The following is a 7,500-nucleotide window of genomic DNA, read 5'->3' on the forward strand; positions in this document are numbered from 1 at the left end:
GGAGACGCTGTAGTACATATTTCAGGCCACCAGATGGTGCTGTTCTCACAGAATCCGAGCATGAAAGGCAGTGGTTAAATTGAGCGAAATGAGGAAATGGATAAAATGCATGATCTGTTTGGTATTTTGAAAATAAAAAAGTATAAATATGCCTTTTATAGGTATGGTCCTACACTATGTTATTCAAATATAGCATGATAGGTCCACTTTTAAGGAAACCACTCTGCTTCAAAAGCTTTTCCTGCTTCTTCTAACGTGTCTCTCTCTCTCTCTCTCTCTCCTCAGCGTTTGCAGAGAAAGGAGCTGAAGGCTGCAAAAGATCTGATGGAGGCGTTCGCTGCCTGCGTAAAAAGCAGCGCTGAGGCGTCATGAGGAGGAGACGCCCCCCTCCCTCAATGTGAGAACACGAGAAACTCACTCATTCATTCATACTTAGTCCAGCAGTTAGCTGCACCTTTACCAGCTTTGAGAACACTTTCATGATCAATCATTATAAAACATATCATATCTATTATTCTGAAATGGACCAATCTGCACAACGACTACTTTTACTGTCTTTCACTATATTTTGATGAGAATACTTTTCTACTTTCACTTGAGGAACATTTTGAATGCAGGACTTTTACTGTAACAGAGTATTCCTACACTCTGGTACTTCTACTTTTACTCAAGTACAAGATCTGAGTACTTCTACTTTTACTCAAGTACAAGATCTGAGTACTTCTACTTTTACTAAGTACAAGATCTGAGTACTTCTACTTTTACTCAAGTACAAGATCTGAGTACTTCTACTTTTACTCAAGTACAAGATCTGAGTACTTCTACTTTTACTACAATATCTGAGTACTTCTACTTTGACTCAAGTACAAGATCTGAGTACTTCTACTTTGACTCAAGTACAAGATCTGAGTACTTCTACTTTTACTCAAGTACAAGATCTGAGTACTTCTACTTTTACTAAGTACAAGATCTGAGTACTTCTACTTTTACTCAAGTACAAGATCTGAGTACTTCTACTTTGACTCAAGTACAAGATCTGAGTACTTCTACTTTTACTCAAGATCTTCTCCTTTCTCTGCCACTAATCATTCTGTATTATACAAAAATAAATATGGTTTCAAAATAGCCAAATCTGCATAATGAGTACTTTAATTAATCTGAGTAGAAGAAAACCAACTGATTCATTAATGAAAGTGAAAAGTAATGAATGTTTATCTGCTTTGGATCAGATCCAAATGTAATGGGCTCTTCATCAGCTTGTGCTATATCAGTCTTCCCTGAGTCATCAAATGGAAACGTCTCAACAAACTATCAATATATATCCCTCTATCTCTCTATCTATCTATCTCTCTATCTCTATCTAAAGAAGGGGCAGGTAAAATAAGAATGTGTTCTCCCTGCTCCTTTCAACAATGCGCTATAAAAAGTAGAAAAAATGTGTGGAATAAATAATAATAATTATTATTATAATGAAAAGCTCTTTTCCTCTCAGGTCCTGTGCACTGAGTCCTCAAGTTCCCACCATTCCCTTCTGCGCACTGGGCTGAAAGATGAAAACGATGAAGACTGTGATGAAGATGGTGGCCTCGAGATGATTCTGGCTGAATTTGGGAAATGGTGGCAGTAACAAAAGTGTCCTCCTCTCTTCCCCCCTGTTTTAGAGTTATCTAATGTCTCTCAGTCTTATTCCCCCATCCTCCCTGTGCCGTTGACATGCATCAACCTGTAGTCCAGAGCGCTGAGCTGTAATATACATTGTCGACTCGTGATGAATACTTATAAATGGAAATAAAAGTATCAAATAATTGGTATAAAAACGATTTGGTTGTTTTGTTTTACTGTAGAGAGGTGCAGTGTTTCTCTGTTGGTCCCTGAAGGTAGCATCTCCTCGTCCAATGGGATTACTCCATATGGTTTTGGATTATGTCATAAAATATTCTGTCTGTCAAACGTTTATTTAATCAGGATAATCTCCACATATGAACACCATTTTATGATGTTGGGCTATAAAGGAACTACAGCACGTTCACATGACTTCACGTCACCACCGCTAAGCTAAAGGAGGCTAATGTTGGGCTATAAAGGAACTACAGCACGGTCACATGACTTCACGTCACCACCGCTAAGCTAAAGGAGGCTAATGTTGGGCTATAAAGGAACTACAGCACGGTCACATGACTTCACGTCACCATCTGATAGGCCTTGGGGTCACCTAAATGTAAATTTAAGCGAATCGCTTTCATAATAACTCTATACAGCTGTTAGCTACATGGGTCATTCTACAGAAAAGGTGGAAGTACTGTCCCTTACTTTTGCAGACACCAAAATACATGACGTTGACCTAATACTCTCATTCATTATATATGTTGAATAAATAGATTGTTTTATACATAAATTGCAATTTATTTAAAGTGCCAAGTTCAAGGAACTGCCTTGTCACTTTGATCATACATGGAAGTGGAGCCTATAGTTTTAATTTAAAAGATTTTTTTTCAATAGATAAATCTAATTTACATAACATCACATACATTGATTATAACACTGAAATGGTAAAAAAAAACGCAAATTATTATTAATAATATCAAATAAATGTCAGTCACCCAAAATTCATTTCATTTCAAACCTTTATTTAGACAGATTGGTCCCTTCAGATCATCGATCTCATTTACAAGGGAGACCTGCATCATTTAGTTCCACATGAAACATAAAAACAACAAACAAACAAACAACAGAGGATATTATATTTACATATTCAACATTTACAAATACCCAGAGTGTCAGAAAGCATTTCATTTAGACGTGCCTTAAAAACATTCAGAGAAATAAAAATGCTCAATTTCAATTTTGCCTGTAGACTGTTCCAAGCAAGTGGAGCTGCGCACATAAAAGCTGTCTTCCCTAAGACAGTCCTTACTCTTGGCACATCTAACAAGACGATATCCTGCGATCGCAGACAATAGCTGCTTGCAACGTTCTGCTTTATCAATGAACAGATATAATACGGGAGTTTGCCCAACATAGCTTTATTGATAAAAGTGTACCAGTGACTGAGCCTCCGTGCAGTGAGTGATGGGAAACCTGCCTTGGTGTACAGGGTACAGTGATGAGTAAGGGCTTTACAATGTGTGACAAATAAATGACGTCATTGGTGTTACTGCTACACAACACGCTTTTATTTTTGAAATAATGTACTGTCTCTGAAGTGCCTCCTGTAACAAGAGATCATTTGAGGCAGTGGACAAAGACATAAGGACAGTCAGATACTTCTTACTTTGTTTGTTCAAGGTTTCATTTTATCTTCAAATGTTACGTGTGTCTTTCAAGTCTGTCATTAGTGTTACTCATGCCATAGCCCTAGGGGTGAACATTGGAATGGGAACATGTATTGTATTGAAGAGTTAAACGGTTTTGATATTGACTGAAGCCACATTTGGTCTGACACATGGCAGCCATTTTGTTAAAATGGTCGTGTTTTCTCCAAATTGTCACTGGTGTTACTCTCCTTCCTGGTAACACGTAACACCAGTGACGTTCCTATATAAATAAGCTTTGTATAATGTATAACAATAATACAAATACTTTAAGCTCTACTTGTTGTGGATTCATCAAGTTAAGAGTTAGTTATTGCTATTTAACAGGTTTTAGATGTTTAGAAGGAATATATTTCAGCAGATTTGAATCACCCAGATTCCACCTTTTCTGTAGAATGACCCACCTAGCTTATGCTAACTTCTTGCTTACAACTACACCACCCAGTGCACATAATGGGAGGCAGATCACTGCTGTAGCATCACTGTTCAAACTCAAACAATCGTATTTATTTGAATTCATAATCTGGCACCTTTTTAAAAACTTTGTGAACAACCTGAGATAGCCGGTGTAAGAACAGAAGACGATGAATTGAGAAACAAGAACAGACATCAATACTCTCAGTTGTCAGTTTGGCTGTCCTAATCAAGACACACAGACACACGCACACACACACACACACACACACACACACACACACACACACACACACACACACACACACACACACACACACACACACACAGAGTTAGAGCCATCAGCTTTCAGAGGCATGGATTCAAAGCCACTATTTGCAAGGTTAAACCACACATATAGCTCTGTAGTCAATGGATAATGTGTGTGTGTGTGTGTGTGTGTGCGTGTGCGTGTGCGTGTGTGTGCGTGTGCTTGTGCGTGTGTGTGTGTCCGTGTGTCCGTGTGTCCGGAGCCTCCAGCTTCTTCTTCAGGCAGTCTTTAGGTGAATACTCTGCACACACACACTGATCTGTTCCATAACTCCTATTTGTACATATTAACACCTCATTTGCCCAAATGAGTCCCATTCCAAACCCAAAATGACTTATGTATATGTCTACAGATAAAAAGAGGATATCAGAATCAGAAAGTTGTATTGCCAGTTAGGTTAACACACATGAGGAATGTGACCTAGTGTTGTGGTGCATACATAAACATAAAGCAAATAAAACCAACATTAAAAACACAGAAAACTATTTTAATAAACTATAATAACATAAAAAGATATAGTTACATTTTTAGATATGATTTCTATAATTTGTGAAAAAACACAAGAAGGAGACTCCTTACTCCTATAATAAATAAAACCAGAGGTAGAAGAGAACTCAGATTTATTAATGAGGTAAATATGCTGCTGCATATCCAAACCTATATATATATACTTATAAAACGGACAAGTCAAATCAAGCAATCTGATTGGTTCTTAGCCGTGATATACTGAGCGTATACCACGGGTAGAATTGTAAGTTACTTTTCACAACAAGTCGGTATCCCTCCGCGTCTGAGGAAAACAGTATACCGTTGGGCTGAAAAGCTTTTCATACTGGAACAAGAAAGCAGCGGAGAAGTAACGGGGCAGAAACCCTCCTTTTTGACGCAGCGGTCCAGACATAGACATCAAACGGCAAAACATATTCAGTGTGCAGTTCCTTTGGCCTTAGGGCAGGGATATCTAGATACTTTTGAAGGTTTAACATAATGAATTGTGCTACTTTTAAAGCAAGCAACGATGTTTTCAAATCTGTAATCAAAGAGGTCCGCAAAAACGCTATCGACCAATCAGATTGCTTGATTTGACTTGTCAGTTTTATAAATATATTTAAATTTCTTCCATTACGAAACAAACTTAAAAAGCATAAAATGGAAACATTTAAGATTAACTTCGACCTCCGGGGGGGAGTCTTACTATAGTATTGAGGAGTGGATTGAGCAGTGCCTATCTCCAGAAAAAAAAGCAGCTAAACTACGACATGCAGAGCTACGTGAAGAGCAGGTAGACCAACTGGAAAAGTACCACCATTTAAAAGCTTTCTGATGCGGGTCTTGAAACAAAGCAGATAAATGACCGTTAGTGGCCACAGGTGCGAAAGCTCTCTCCAGAGCTACTGGAAGCCCAATCTCGGGGACCGGAGAAAGTGGAGCAATATTCTCCTCACGCCAAGCAACAGCCTAGAACAACCTCAACCTATACAAGTGACCACGTAAGCCATGCTACTGATGCTGGACAGTTTTTCAGTGGCTGCACAATAAACAGCAACATACACATTCATGTAAATAAACAGCCAAACAATGGATCAATGATCTCTGTCTAATATGTTCGCTTGCTGTTAGTGTTGTTGCATAGCAACCACCTTGCACTATGTTTTGTGCAGAAGGCAACGGAGGGACTATTTCATTTTGAACATCATTATTTACTAATAAAAACTATTTAAATTAGAGTCTGTATTTTTCTTTCATATTGCCACACTTGGTAACCGCTTTATAAAAGCAATAGCTCACTTCAGGCCGTGATATATGCTCATTATATCACAGCTAAGGGGCGTGGTTCGGCAACCCCCTTAGCTGTAATATAATGAGCATATACCACGGCCTGTCGTGAGCTATTGCTTAATTATACCTATCTTTATATGTACTTGTGACCAGTATTCGTCCAATAACAGTCCATGTTATTACATTACATGTCACTTGTTAGACGCTTTTATCCAAAGCGACTAACACACTCAATACTGTGGACAATCCCCACAGGAGCACTTTGGGGTGAAGTGTCTCAGGGACACAACGACATGCTGACTGCAGTGGGACTCGAACCTGTGACCCCCTGATCCGAAAACCAACACACAACCCGCTGCACCACAGCCTCCCTAACATGTGATGAAAGTGTGTGTACACTTCAGACATGAGACCTGTGTAAACAGGCGTGTTTCCAGGAATGTTCCCCTGGTATCAACATGTGAAAGAGCAAACGACACACACACACACACACACACACACACACACACACACACACACACACACACACACACACACACACACACACACACACACACACACACACACACACACACACATACACACACACACACACACACACACACACACACACACACACACACACACACACACACAAACACACCGCTCTGACCTCGACATCAGATCTGCCTGCAGGAGATTCCTGAGGCGGTATTTCTGCCTGAGTCTGCAGAGAGGAGCCTAAAGGGCAAAAGTAAGGGGAGGAGTGTGTGTGTGTGTGTGTGTGTGTGTGTGTGTGTGGCAAATACTTTGTTACTGCACTTAAGTACATGTTTCTGGTATCAGTATTTTACTCCACTACTTATTTTATATTAAACCCTTCTGAAGACTTCTTACATGTTGAACCCAAATACCTGTACTTTCTACTTCATACATGTTGAACACAAATACCTGTACTTTCTACTTCTTACATGTTGAACACAAATACCTGTACTTTCTACTTCTTACATGTTGAACTCAAATACCTGTACTTTCTACTTCTTACATGTTGAACTCAAATACCTGTACTTTCTACTTCTTACATGTTGAACACAAATACCTGTACTTTCTACTTCTTACATGTTGAACACAAATACCTGTACTTTCTACTTCTTACATGTTGAACACAAATACCTGTACTTTCTACTTCTTACATGTTGAACACAAATACCTGTACTTTCTACTTCTTACATGTTGAACACAAATACCTGTACTTTCTACTTCTTACATGTTGAACACAAATACCTGTACTTTCTACTTCTTACATGTTGAACACAAATACCTGTACTTTCTACTTCTTACATGTTGAACACAAATACCTGTACTTTCTACTTCTTACATGTTGAACACAAATACCTGTACTTTCTACTTCTTACATGTTGAACTCAAATACTTGTACTTTCTACTTCTTACATGTTGAACTCAAATACCTGTACTTTCTACTTCTTACATGTTGAACCCAAATACCTGTACTTTCTACTTCTTACATGTTGAACACTAATACCTGTACTTTCTACTTCTCACATGTTGAACTCAAATACCTGTACTTTCTACTTCTTACATGTTGAACACAAATACCTGTACTTTCTACTTCTTACATGTTGAACAAAAATACCTGTACTTTCTACTTCTTACATGTTGAACACAAATACCTGTACTTTCTACTTC

General features: G+C 38.5%; 1 long non-coding RNA gene across 1 annotated transcript; it reads left to right on the forward strand.

Moving 5' to 3' along the window:
- The first annotated feature begins 101 nt into the window (after positions 1-101).
- Positions 102-1,820, forward strand: LOC307016937. The gene is made up of 2 exons (XR_013801974.1): positions 102-397; positions 1,493-1,820. It is a non-coding gene; the product is annotated as an uncharacterized lncRNA (long non-coding RNA).
- Positions 1,821-7,500: the final 5,680 nt, after the last annotated feature.

This window comes from Notothenia rossii, assembly GCF_949606895.1.
Source record: "Notothenia rossii genome assembly, chromosome: 8".
Taxonomy (NCBI): domain Eukaryota; kingdom Metazoa; phylum Chordata; class Actinopteri; order Perciformes; family Nototheniidae; genus Notothenia; species Notothenia rossii.